The sequence below is a fragment of the Camelus ferus genome, chromosome 7 (assembly GCF_009834535.1).
Source record: "Camelus ferus isolate YT-003-E chromosome 7, BCGSAC_Cfer_1.0, whole genome shotgun sequence".
Classification (NCBI taxonomy): domain Eukaryota; kingdom Metazoa; phylum Chordata; class Mammalia; order Artiodactyla; family Camelidae; genus Camelus; species Camelus ferus.
In genome coordinates, this window is record NC_045702.1 from 28516389 (window position 1) to 28527846 (window position 11458).

Sequence of the window (11458 nt, forward strand, 5' to 3'; positions counted from 1 at the left end):
CCTTTAGGAAATGGTAGAAATTAACCTTCCTTTGACAAGTTTGCATCCCCACAAAGGTCAAGCAATTCACTAATTTACTTATTTCTCTTAACAACATTGACTGGTTCTTATTTTGCCTTCATTACACCATTCTGAGAAGCTAGCAGTTGAGGTGTAGAAAGATGAAAAACTGAGGTGAGAGAGAGAAACATGTAAAACTCCTGCTTATCTAAAATATTTGAAACCAATTATATATATTCCTATTCCTAAGAAAAATATATTCATAACAATTTACTCCTAAAGATAAATTCTACTTATAAATACAAATTTAAATGACTATATACATGAATATATCCATAAAGGAAAAGAATATATTCATGAAGAATATATTGAAAAGAATTCTTTATAATCAAATCACATCCTTATGCTTAACCGTTTTTCCCTCCCTCTGGCCCTTGGTCTCAGCTCCAGCAGAAACAAAGGATCATTATTTAGCAAATTAGAGAAGAAACAAACTGATCGTTATTCTAAAAGCTGTTATAAAAACAGAATGAAAACTATTTAAAACTCATATAGCTAAAAGAAACAAGGTCAGTGAGTGAATTTTCTTTTGGCTAATTGACCTACAGATCACTTCTGCTTAAACCTGGCTCTTCAAAAATGGTGTTAGCCAAAATTTTAGTAAAAGTTGGCTGGAACCAGGTTATTTATGCTTCATAGGTAACAGTCCTCTCATCTGCTCTCCATTTCAGTGTATTTTGATATAATCTTCATTGGAGATCAGTTGTTGTTTTTTTTTTTCATCTTTCTCTTTCTGCCCTCTTTTATCTTATCACCCAGATTTTCTCTGCTCATTCTGCACAGAGAGATTTAAGGAGAGGATCACAATAAACAGCCTTCTATCCAAATAGCTTGGTATCTCCAGAGTCCCCGGGAAAATTATACTACACTCATTTTATTTTCTTTGAAAGAGACAGGCCCCACCTATTCAGCACATAGATCTCTGTTTACAGAATTAAAATCTGTTTTTGGCATTCAAAAGTTCTCCATAATCATCTTCTAGTCTCAGTTTGCTGAAAATTTGCTTTTTAATAGCCCATTTAGTTGTTCAGCAGAAAACCTGTTGATTTGTTATTGGGCACAATATTCTAATATAATTTTTTGAACATTTAGATGTATCCATCTTCATCTCCTCATCTCTGCCATTTTGATAGATGTAGTAGTCCTAATAGGAATCCTTGTGGGACCCCTCCCCAAAACAGGTTCTTATAAGCTTAAGTAAACTGTACCAAATGATAACATGTTATGGGGGTTCTCCAACTAATTTTATAATAATCAATCTTTTGTCTCTAAGTTTCCAGGAGTCACATTCCAAAAGCAAATTTCAAGATTATATTAACTATGCTGTATCCTTTTAAAAAATGTGCCACAATTTTTCATATCGCATCTCAATTTTCAAATCAGTATCTCTGTATTTTAAAAATGAATTATATATTTGCACCTAAAATAAGTAAACAACTGTAACAAATATGTAAATTAAATAGATAATTTGCTTTTAAGTAGTTCTAATAGTCTAGTAAATAAAATTTCAAAGTACAATTTGATGCACAGCAGTTTTAACACTAGCATTGTGAGGTGCTTGCAAGGTTTTTATTGCAAGGTGCTTGCAGGATTTGAAATATCAACACAGCAGAATAAATGGCTTCTTTATCTAATCAGAATAGTCAGAGCAGCTGTTTGTGAAAAAGCATTTCAGAATGCTTTTGGTTAGAACCTTTTTCTCAGAATTTTTCAAACTGGACTAGCATTTATGTGCTTCATATTAAAATTAAATGTATTATCTATTTTTCAATAGACAAAAGTGGTAGTATTTTGAATTTTAAGATGATTTTTAATTTAATGTTCAAATAAAACAATGCAATACTCTTATATACATTTTAACTCCTATATATAAAAAAAAAAAACCTGATTTTTTTTAACAATCAACTCCCACCCGCTTCTCCTTGATGTAATATGCTGCCAGCTCATTTTTAGAATAGATACAACTGGAATAATACCAGAATTGTAAACAGGAAGGCAAGTACTAGATATAAGTAATTTAAATATCTTTATATTGAATTCTTCCTGGGTCTCAGGTGGGAAGGCTTGTTTCCAACTGTGGAACTATTACTGAGTCACCTCTTTTCATTTATCCCCTAAAAGTATTGGAATTGCAAATAGGAGAGGGTGATATTCCTCTGTCCACAGTAACAGAAAGAGAAATAATGACAAGGTCATGGTTTGAATGAGGTATTTATTGAAGACAGATCTGGATCTGGAGTTGTGAGATTTTGGACTGGCTACCCTCCAAATAAATATTCTTCAAAAATATGTTCAGTCTTTTTCAGTGGGAGCAGTTTTAGTTAAAACTAAAAGTTAGTGCTGTTCTAATTGTTTGGTGTAAAAGGAAAAATAAAGGGAGGTGGGTTTTCTTATTTTTTTGGTTGGAGGGTAAGTATTTAGATTTATTTATGTATTTTTTTTAACAGAGGTACTGGGGATTGAACCCAGGGCCTCATGCATACTCAGCACACACTCTACCACTGAGCTATATACCTTCCCCTCTTTCTCTGCCTTAAACTGGGTTATTGAAGAGAGGAAAGGGCCAGTTACTGGTGCAGTATGTGTGGCGTGGGTCTTCATTATGACCGTGAGAACAGTGGAGTAATCATGGATGATAAACAGAACACAGAGCTTTACCCAACCTATCTTTGAATATAAATTTGAAAGGGAGAAGCTTAGGATACTGGAAAAAAGAGCTGAAGTCCATGAAGAGAAAAAAGACTATAAGAATCTAGCATTTCCTAAATGATTTCAAGTTCCCAGGTACAGGTACACCATATTTCAGGGCACTAAAAGAATTTACCAAGAAAATGCCATATTGCTATCAACAGTTCTTGAAAACAGTATAGATGCCCCAAAGGGAATCTGAACAAAAAGCTTTTCAACTGTCCAAACTGGGGCAAAGATAGATTCTGCAGACCAGATCATGTGCAAATGCTGAACTGTGTTATTGGAGGCAAGACATGCAAATGTTTAGGGAAAGAATCCAAGATCAGGCACCAGCTTGTGGGCACTTAAAACAAACTGTGCACACTTTAGTTTGTTTCCTGAAGAGTTCTAAACCAGCAAGTCAAAGAACTGGGACACATGCAGAGAAGACATCACAAACTATGCCCCACAGGACAAATACAGCTGGCTGATTTTTTTAATATAAAATATTATTGGAATAAAGCCATGCTCATTTATTATATTTATTTTCTCCCCACACACACACCCACACCCACCAGTTTCTCTTGGGAAGCCAGCTGTGATGCTGTTAGGAGAGGTTCATGTGACAGAAACTAAGGCCTTCTGTCAACGTCCAATGAGAAATTGAGGCCTCCAACCAAAAGAAATTGAGGCCTTCAACCAAAAGATGTATGAGGAAGCCTTCTCAGAAATTGATTACCTAGCCCCAGTCAAGCCTTAAAATGACTGAAGTCCTGGCCAGCATCCTGCCTGCAACTTTGTGAAAGACCCTGAGCCAAACCACTCCAGCTAAGCCTCTCTCTCCCAGATCCCGGACACTCAGAAACTACATGAGATAACAGATTTTGTCTTTATTTCTTGTGAATCTTGTTCATCATTCTTACAAGTGAACCCAGGGCTGACTCACTTACATGCCCAGTCTCTCTGAAAAATCACTGATAAATCTCAATTGGCTGAGAATAAAAAGATTTAAGACACAAATAAAAAAATGCCCCTAGACCTTTTTCCTCTACTTTATTTTCACCCTGCCAGCAATTGTTTTTATAATGCAAATATTACTCCATTCCATTCCTACCTAAAGTCTTCTGATAGCTCTCTATGCTCAGCAGATTAGAACCCATACTCCTTAGAATAGCACACCAGCTCCCTCAGTACCTGACACCAGCCCTTCTCCCCATGCATCCATGTATGACTCACTCTAACCACAATATCTCCACATTCCTGTTTTGCTCGATTATAAAATCCCTGAGTAAAGGTATACAATCTGACATTCATCACTGCGTTTTCCAGGGCTCATTACAGTGCCTGATAGATGGCCAGTGCGCAGTAAATTCCATCTGCTAGGCAAAAAATGCTCCATCTTGATCCCTCCAAATTTTGTCCCAGTCCCCATTTACCACATTGTATTTCTCCGTATGGCATACATCGCTCTTTAGCTTTGACTGATGACCTTCTGGGCATCCCTATAAACATCCAACTAGAGAACACAAGCCCCTCTTCCATTTTCACTCATACTGTGCCTCCTTCTGGGTTAGAAAGCCCCAGAGAGAATCAGTGTCCTCTGCCCACCCCCCTGACTCCTAAGAACTGACCACTGCTTGGGTTTCCTCTCTGTCACTGTGCTCCATTCACCTGTGTTAATATTAAATACTGACCATAACTGCATCAAAGCTGAGCCAACAGTCCCTTAGACAACTGGCCTGTCAGTCTTTGCTCCTCTCAGGAAATCAGTGACTATAATCAGATTAGCTTATGTTCTGCCTAGAGACAAGGAACAAGCCACTTCCTTTATCCTCTTGATCTACCAGCTCTGAGCTGCAACAAGCACAGAGCATCAAGCCTCATCATGAAGTTATCTCTAAATATGACAAAGAAGCCTTCAACAAGTCTTCTGGCAAAACTTTTTCTAACATCATCACACACACACACACACACACACACACACATACACACACAAAAGGCAGCAATACAAATTAGATGTAGGTACAATCAGGTGGACAATTAATGAACACATAGTTAATTGTTTATACCCAAAGGGTCCTGAATAATGTACACATTATTCTAGAGTGTTGTAGTCAGTGCTACATGGCTCTGTCTTCAGCTAATTTTAATTCCTAATGTGAAGAAAGATACAAATTTTATCACTTTTGCTCACGCTGCCAAGTTAATTAAATGCATTGAATAACGGCATCAAAATTCCATAAAAATCTCAGAATCTTAAAATAATATACTATATATTTCAAGATGAAACAGTTTTTAAAAATGCAAAGTCTTACATGTAGATAAATGATAATTACAATATGTCAAGGTGGAGACTATGGTTTAATAACAGAACTTATGGAAATGAGTGAAGTTTTTATTAAACACACTTCTATAATATGTATTTTTGTTTGGTTGGTTCACTGTTTTATTTGCCTAGAAGAGACTCCAGCACAACAGTGAGCATTCAATAAATAGTATGAATGAGTCAGTTATGAGTTCCAACTACCACAAAAGCCATTAAAACTTTAGGTTGTATTAATAGAAGTGGACAGATAATAGAGCAAGAGAGGAGACAGTCCTGTTTGCTCCTCTTAGCCAGACCAAAACTGTAGTAGGATTATGTCCAGTTCTGAACAATATACCTTAAAGTGGATGTGTAAAGCCAGATTATTCAGAGGGAGGTTGCCAGAATGATGTGATACTCAAAACCCAGCAGGAATTCCAGAAAATAGAGATGAGTCATCAAAGTCACTGTCTTTAAATGTACAAAAAGCTGTTTATGTGAAAAATGGGTTGGAATAACTCTGAATAGTGTCAATGTGCAAAACTAAAACAAGTGACAAGGAGAAGTGTTTCAGCTCAATGTAAAAGAAGGATTTTCTAGAAGTAAGACCTATCCAAAGATGCCAGAGATGCCTTAAGAACTAAGAAGTTCCTGAATTTTGAAATATGCAAAGATAAGATGGAGAACCACTATTCAGAATGTTAGAGGGAGGAATAAGGACATCATTCGTTATTGGACTTAAAATATTTGATATCTCCAGTCTTTACTCCTTTAATTATATCTAAGTAAAATTATACTTAAGGTGAAAAAAATGTTCTTACAACCCACAAAAAACCATGAAAAGATAAAGCATAAAATACAACAAATTCTTATTATCAATAAGTCAGATATATTTCAAAGATACGAGCCTGGTGTTTATCTGAGAAAATGTAAGATGATCTAGAACAATGTAGTGATGGAAATATATTTGATTTTCATCTGTTGTTTTCTAGAAACAAAGGTATATACTCTTATAAATAAATGGAGAAGGATAAAAATCATTTTATTCTAATGATTTAACAATTAACCAATAATATTAGTAAATGGTAATAAAAATGACAAAATTATAAAATATTAATGAAAGAAGTGGCCTTAGCAGTTAAAATATAATCTAAGTCAATTTTTTTAATAAAAGTTTCCCAAAGCATCTGTCTAGACTCTGATTAAACACCAATAGTATTAAGAAATTCATTACCTCAATCCATTTTGAGGTCTAGTCTAACAGTTAGAAATTATTCTATGTGACATCAGAGGTTCACTTCTCATAAATTCCACCTATTCAGCCTCGTCCTGTCCTCCAGAGCTTCATAAAATTAGTCCAAATCCCTCTACACATGACCATCCTGCAAATAATCAAAGATAGCTGTCAACTTCCTAATTCTTTCATTCTCCAAGCAAAATATCTTCAGTTCTTCCAAGTCTGTTCCCAGAAGAGGACCCAAAACCAAAGAATTCTTTAGTCACGTTGAGGAGTGTACACTGCTAGGCAGTGAGCACAGAACACAGTGCTCTGGTGAGGTCTGCCCAGCGTGGAGTTGAGACGCTGTAAGCCTGCCTTCACCATGAATATTCAACTCCTGTTATTTCCAGCTGTAACTAAAATACCTTCCTCTACTCAGTATAAATCACTCCATTACCTAGCAGTTGTTCTGATTAAGACAAGGAGTCATGAAATTAGTGTCAGAGGGGTATAACTCAATCAGTAAATAATGTGTAGGAGGCAAATATTATTATTTCCACTCATAGATAAGAAATGTGAAACTCAGAGATTGAGTGACTCAAGTTTACACAGCCAAGAAACAGAAATGAATCTAGAATTACCTGCATCTGGTGCAGCACACTTTTCACTGCACCATGCTACCTTCTGGAATGGTTTCCACCATCTCTATAGCATAATTCATAACAAATAAAATTATTCACATAGTAACACAGAACTAGAGTACAAAACAGTTTAAATATAACGCTATTGTTTGTTTTTTACCCTCCCATGTACATTTTAAAAGTATCTGAATAAAAAGTTGACAGCTTGTTTAGTAATAACAAATAACAAGGTTTTTCTTAGAATATTTTTTTTACAAAGCTACCTGTAAGTCAAACTGGCAGGTGATTTTTCTAAAGGGTCTAGAATGATGAAAATAGCATTTTATGCTAAAACTCTTGAGACTGTAAACAAAATAAGAAGAATTATGTGTTTGAACCGAAAATTATGAACTATGCATTCAAAATTTATTAGCATGGACCTAAAAGCCATTTAAAAGATTGAAAATGATACAGTTTTCACTAGCTTTTCAGTTCCTTTCCAGCAGGGAATTAAGAAATCCATTAGAGCTGTAAACCTGTGTCTGCAGGGAGGGCTCAGGGAGGATCCTGCCTGACAAACTTTGGCTGGTGCCTGTGACGCAAGAGGAAGGCCCCTGGACCAGAGAACCAGAGGACTTGATATGTGTGATTTATACACCACTCAGTGGTCCTAGAATGTCTATATTTCATAAGCTCAGATACATGTAAGTATATCTACAGTAACTTATTTTTTTAATTGCTGAGATATATTGTGGGTTAATGTTACAAAGTTCATTTGGCAGATAATCACACTGAGATATCTGTACTCAGTTCTGGTGCGGCTCTGGGGAGAATTAGGTGAAAATCTGTCATTTCTGCCTGCTAATTATCTGTCAAGACTGAGGGCACCTTAATTAGTTATGTCAGGGTGACTCTCATGGTTTAGCAAAAGATGCTTATTTTGTAACATTTGGCTACAATGACCCAACCTCTCACCTTTCCAGACAGAGACATGCCCCATGGTCATCTGAAGGTCTGGCATTTTACTTCGTCATATTTTACCGCATTCTCTAGCCTCCTCTAGGCAGCTTCATTTGTCCCTACGTGGCCTTGATTCACACTCTACAACCTGGAAAAGTTTCCTGCTATAAAACATTCATTAAGTTGGGGAAGAAAATATTCCCTTATGGAGTTAGTCTCTCGAAAACAATTGAAAGAAGTTTCTCCCTAGAGGATTTAATTACGTTTCTTCTAAAAATGCGTGACTTGAAACAACCACAAACCTCCAATTTATTGTGGAACATTGTGAAATCATGGAGAGAGCATTGGACTTAAAAATCAGAATATGTGACCTTGAGTCCAGTCTCTGCCATTTGGCTTGGTAAAGTCACTTTATTGTTTGAGTCTGAGTTTTGTTCACAATTAGGTATGAAAATGATACTTCAGAGCTATTGTCATGATAAAATTAGGAAAATTATGTTAAAAACAAGTAGGTGTCCAAAATACATGAATTTTCTAGCTAGAGATATAATTTTCCTGACTAAGGCTATTGACTTTCTAAGTCCTCAGAGCTCAAACTAAATATAGATGTTCATCAAACAAAAATTATTATCCAGGGAAGTAAGAGCCAATATGGTAACAGAAGGTGATAAAAATCTTTACTGAGTAAAATTAAATGGGTTCTACTAACTGCACTTTACATATTGAAAACATTATTAGAAAAAAATCACAGGAGTATTATTACCTACCAGACTTTTTTTTTTTAAGCCAGGAAGATTTATTTTCAAAGCTACATACTTTATATTCTGTCAGAAATAAAATCTCAAAATCCACAGTAATCAAAGACTTAAGTGCAGAGTTACATCTGTGGGTCACAGGGAACTGAAATTTGGTTTAAAAAAAAAACTTTCTTAGCTCTTGCTCCCTCCCCCATCATGCCCCATCATTTTCTTACTAATAACCCTGACCATAATTAGTTCTTGTTGCGTATATGATGGTGTGAATCAGATCTAATTTTGATGATGAATTGGCTACATATTTTAAATATGGAAATGCAATGTTCTTAATATCAAGAGATGTCTGCTTTATCTTTTTTAAAAGAGATAAAGTTTCCTGCAGTTATGTCACTAGAGAGAACTGGCGGAAAAAGAGTTGATGACTCTAATTTATCTGCTCTAAATTAACAAAGCTCCTGTTACAACAGCATGGTGAATACTTGTCATAGTGTAGCCACAGGGTTGTTACTGTTTTACTTTATATTTATATCTATATATCTATATATATAGTATTTCCATAACAATGTAAAGAAAGAAAATCTTTCTTTTCATAGAAATATTTTTCTATGGAAAAATCTAGACTGGGCAATTCTGAGTCCACTTCTGTCAACCCTCAGAAAGGTCATGGCTCTTAAGAGTGGCCTGTTTAATGGGACTAAGAAAGACACTAAAGGTCTTCATGTGTAAAATTTAAATGATGGAAAACTTACTCAGAAATCAAAGGGAACTCATGTGTTTACAAAATGAATATATTGGCAGTAGAAGGGGATACTTTCTCATTATTAATACAAATTATTTTTCTCTTGAGAAGTAAATGATAAACCCCTGAAGATTTCCAAATGTCTGAAAAGGCATACAGCAAGCTGGATGCTTACTTGAATTAAAAGAGGCCGGCGAACATTTCCAAGTGTAAACGCTGATGCTGGCAAGAGGGACCCAAAGCCTGAAATCCTAAGGTAAAGTGGAATGCTGAAAGCTGTGAGACATGCATCCAGTACGGATTTTTTTGTGTCACCACCTCAGTCTTTTGGCCACCAGCCTATCCCCTGAGGGCCCCAGTAGATTAAATATGAAGAACCAAGTAAAATTACCATTAACCCACCAGAACTGGACTTTTCCTTCAAATCTGAAAATATTTGTTCGTTTTCTTCCCTAAAGAAATATGGTACAACACTTATTTAATGCTATGAGTAGAATTATATCTCTTACCTATCAAATAGTAGTGAGGGCTCTACACGCTGTGAACACTTGACTTTGACAGTTACTCTCCAAGTACATTCATTTTACTGTGGCAGCTACTTACCATGAATAGTGAGTTTCCTTCTTTCTGTTTTTCTTAACACGTGTTATTTTATAACGATTCTCTAAGAAGTCTATTTTCTTCTCATCTGATGTGTATGTAATTATATTCAGGTATTAGCTTTCTGTATTTATCTTATGTTCTATGCCTTGTTTTTAAATTTTAGCACATATTTTTCTACAGAAAAATGGCAAAATATCCACCAGGAAGCATGCAGTCACAGTTCTCTTGTGTTCAAAAGAACTGAAATACTATTATTTATGGTTAGCGAACTTTTCTTTGCATTTGAATGTGAATTTTATTATTTCTGTCCACATAACAACTTTTACATTATATTTCATCCCTATTAAAGTCTTTATCAAAGGCATTAATTTGGAGCTGTTTTCCATCCCTCTGAAAGCTCTGTTAGAAAAGTCAGTGAGTTGTTCTCCATATCTTTCCTGATGCTTCAAAGATAAATCTGACCCATTTAAGATCCTTCAGCGTAAAATGAATTACTTCTGCCAGGATCATAATTTTTGAAGATACTAGAATCTTTTTTTCAATTTCCCAGGTAGCTTCCTTCAGAGATGTGTCATATATAGTAGTCTCAGTCCCAGTGTTACTTTGCCTAATAAAATGTGGCATAACATAGCAAATCACAAGCACACGCAATTAGAAATCTGTCAAATGTAAGAGAAAATATTTATTTTCTAAATATGTGAAGCTCAGCTCTGGAAAATCCATAACTACTTTAAGGATATTTTTTAAATAACAGAAACCAATTTTGTTTGGTAATATAACAGGTTTGGGAGGCAGGGAAGGATGACCAAGAACAGGAAAACATTAACTTATAAGTCCACCAAATGGGTGTCTAACTGGACTAACCAAGTTGTCCACATATAGGAAACTGGAGACAATTAATACTTCTTCTATATTTTCCTAAGGAGCACTTCCTGAAACATTTATACTTTCCTATTTTCCAAGACCTGGAAAAGAACTTTTATTATACTAATGGAGTTGGGGAGGCAGAAAAGGGCACAATTAGTGATATTTTGCACTTTCTCCTCCTGCCTGGCAAGCCGTCAAGCAGTCCCTGAGCAGCAGCGCAGGGGCTGCTGCTAGGCTGGCTTGCCATACTTCCATAGATTTGACTGGGAAGGAGATAACCAGTCCCAGTGGATGCAGACAGTTTATTACTTGTGACACAGCAGGCATCATGAGCTTCACGGTTGCATTGATTCCCTTGCCCCCACCAAGCCACAGAGGGGTGAAGAGGCAGGCCCAGGTAGACGCTGTGCTCAGAGTGAATCTATGTCACAGCCGAGAAACACTGAACTTAGGAAATGCCCGACATGCCCTCTGGCTCCACCCAGCCATGCTATGTAAGGCCAACAACCTGCAGGTTCAGGTCTATCCAAGACCTTAAAATGATCCTGCCTGTCTGGGTCCAGCAGTATTTCCTTGGTTACTTTTCTGCCCCAAGCCTGGTATACCTAGGGGAAATCTCTGAACAACTTTAATCAAAATACCAGAATAAGCTACTATGTG

The 11458-nt window shown here is 36.1% G+C and overlaps 1 long non-coding RNA gene across 1 annotated transcript in view; it reads left to right on the forward strand.

Annotated features, from left to right (window-relative positions):
- Positions 1-9555, forward strand: part of LOC116664868 — an 89504-nt gene extending 79949 nt beyond the window's left edge. The window contains exons 9-10 of the long non-coding RNA XR_004321364.1: positions 7423-7578; positions 9440-9555. This is a non-coding gene — a long non-coding RNA (uncharacterized LOC116664868). The remainder of the gene's footprint in view (positions 1-7422; positions 7579-9439) is intronic.
- Positions 9556-11458: the final 1903 nt, after the last annotated feature.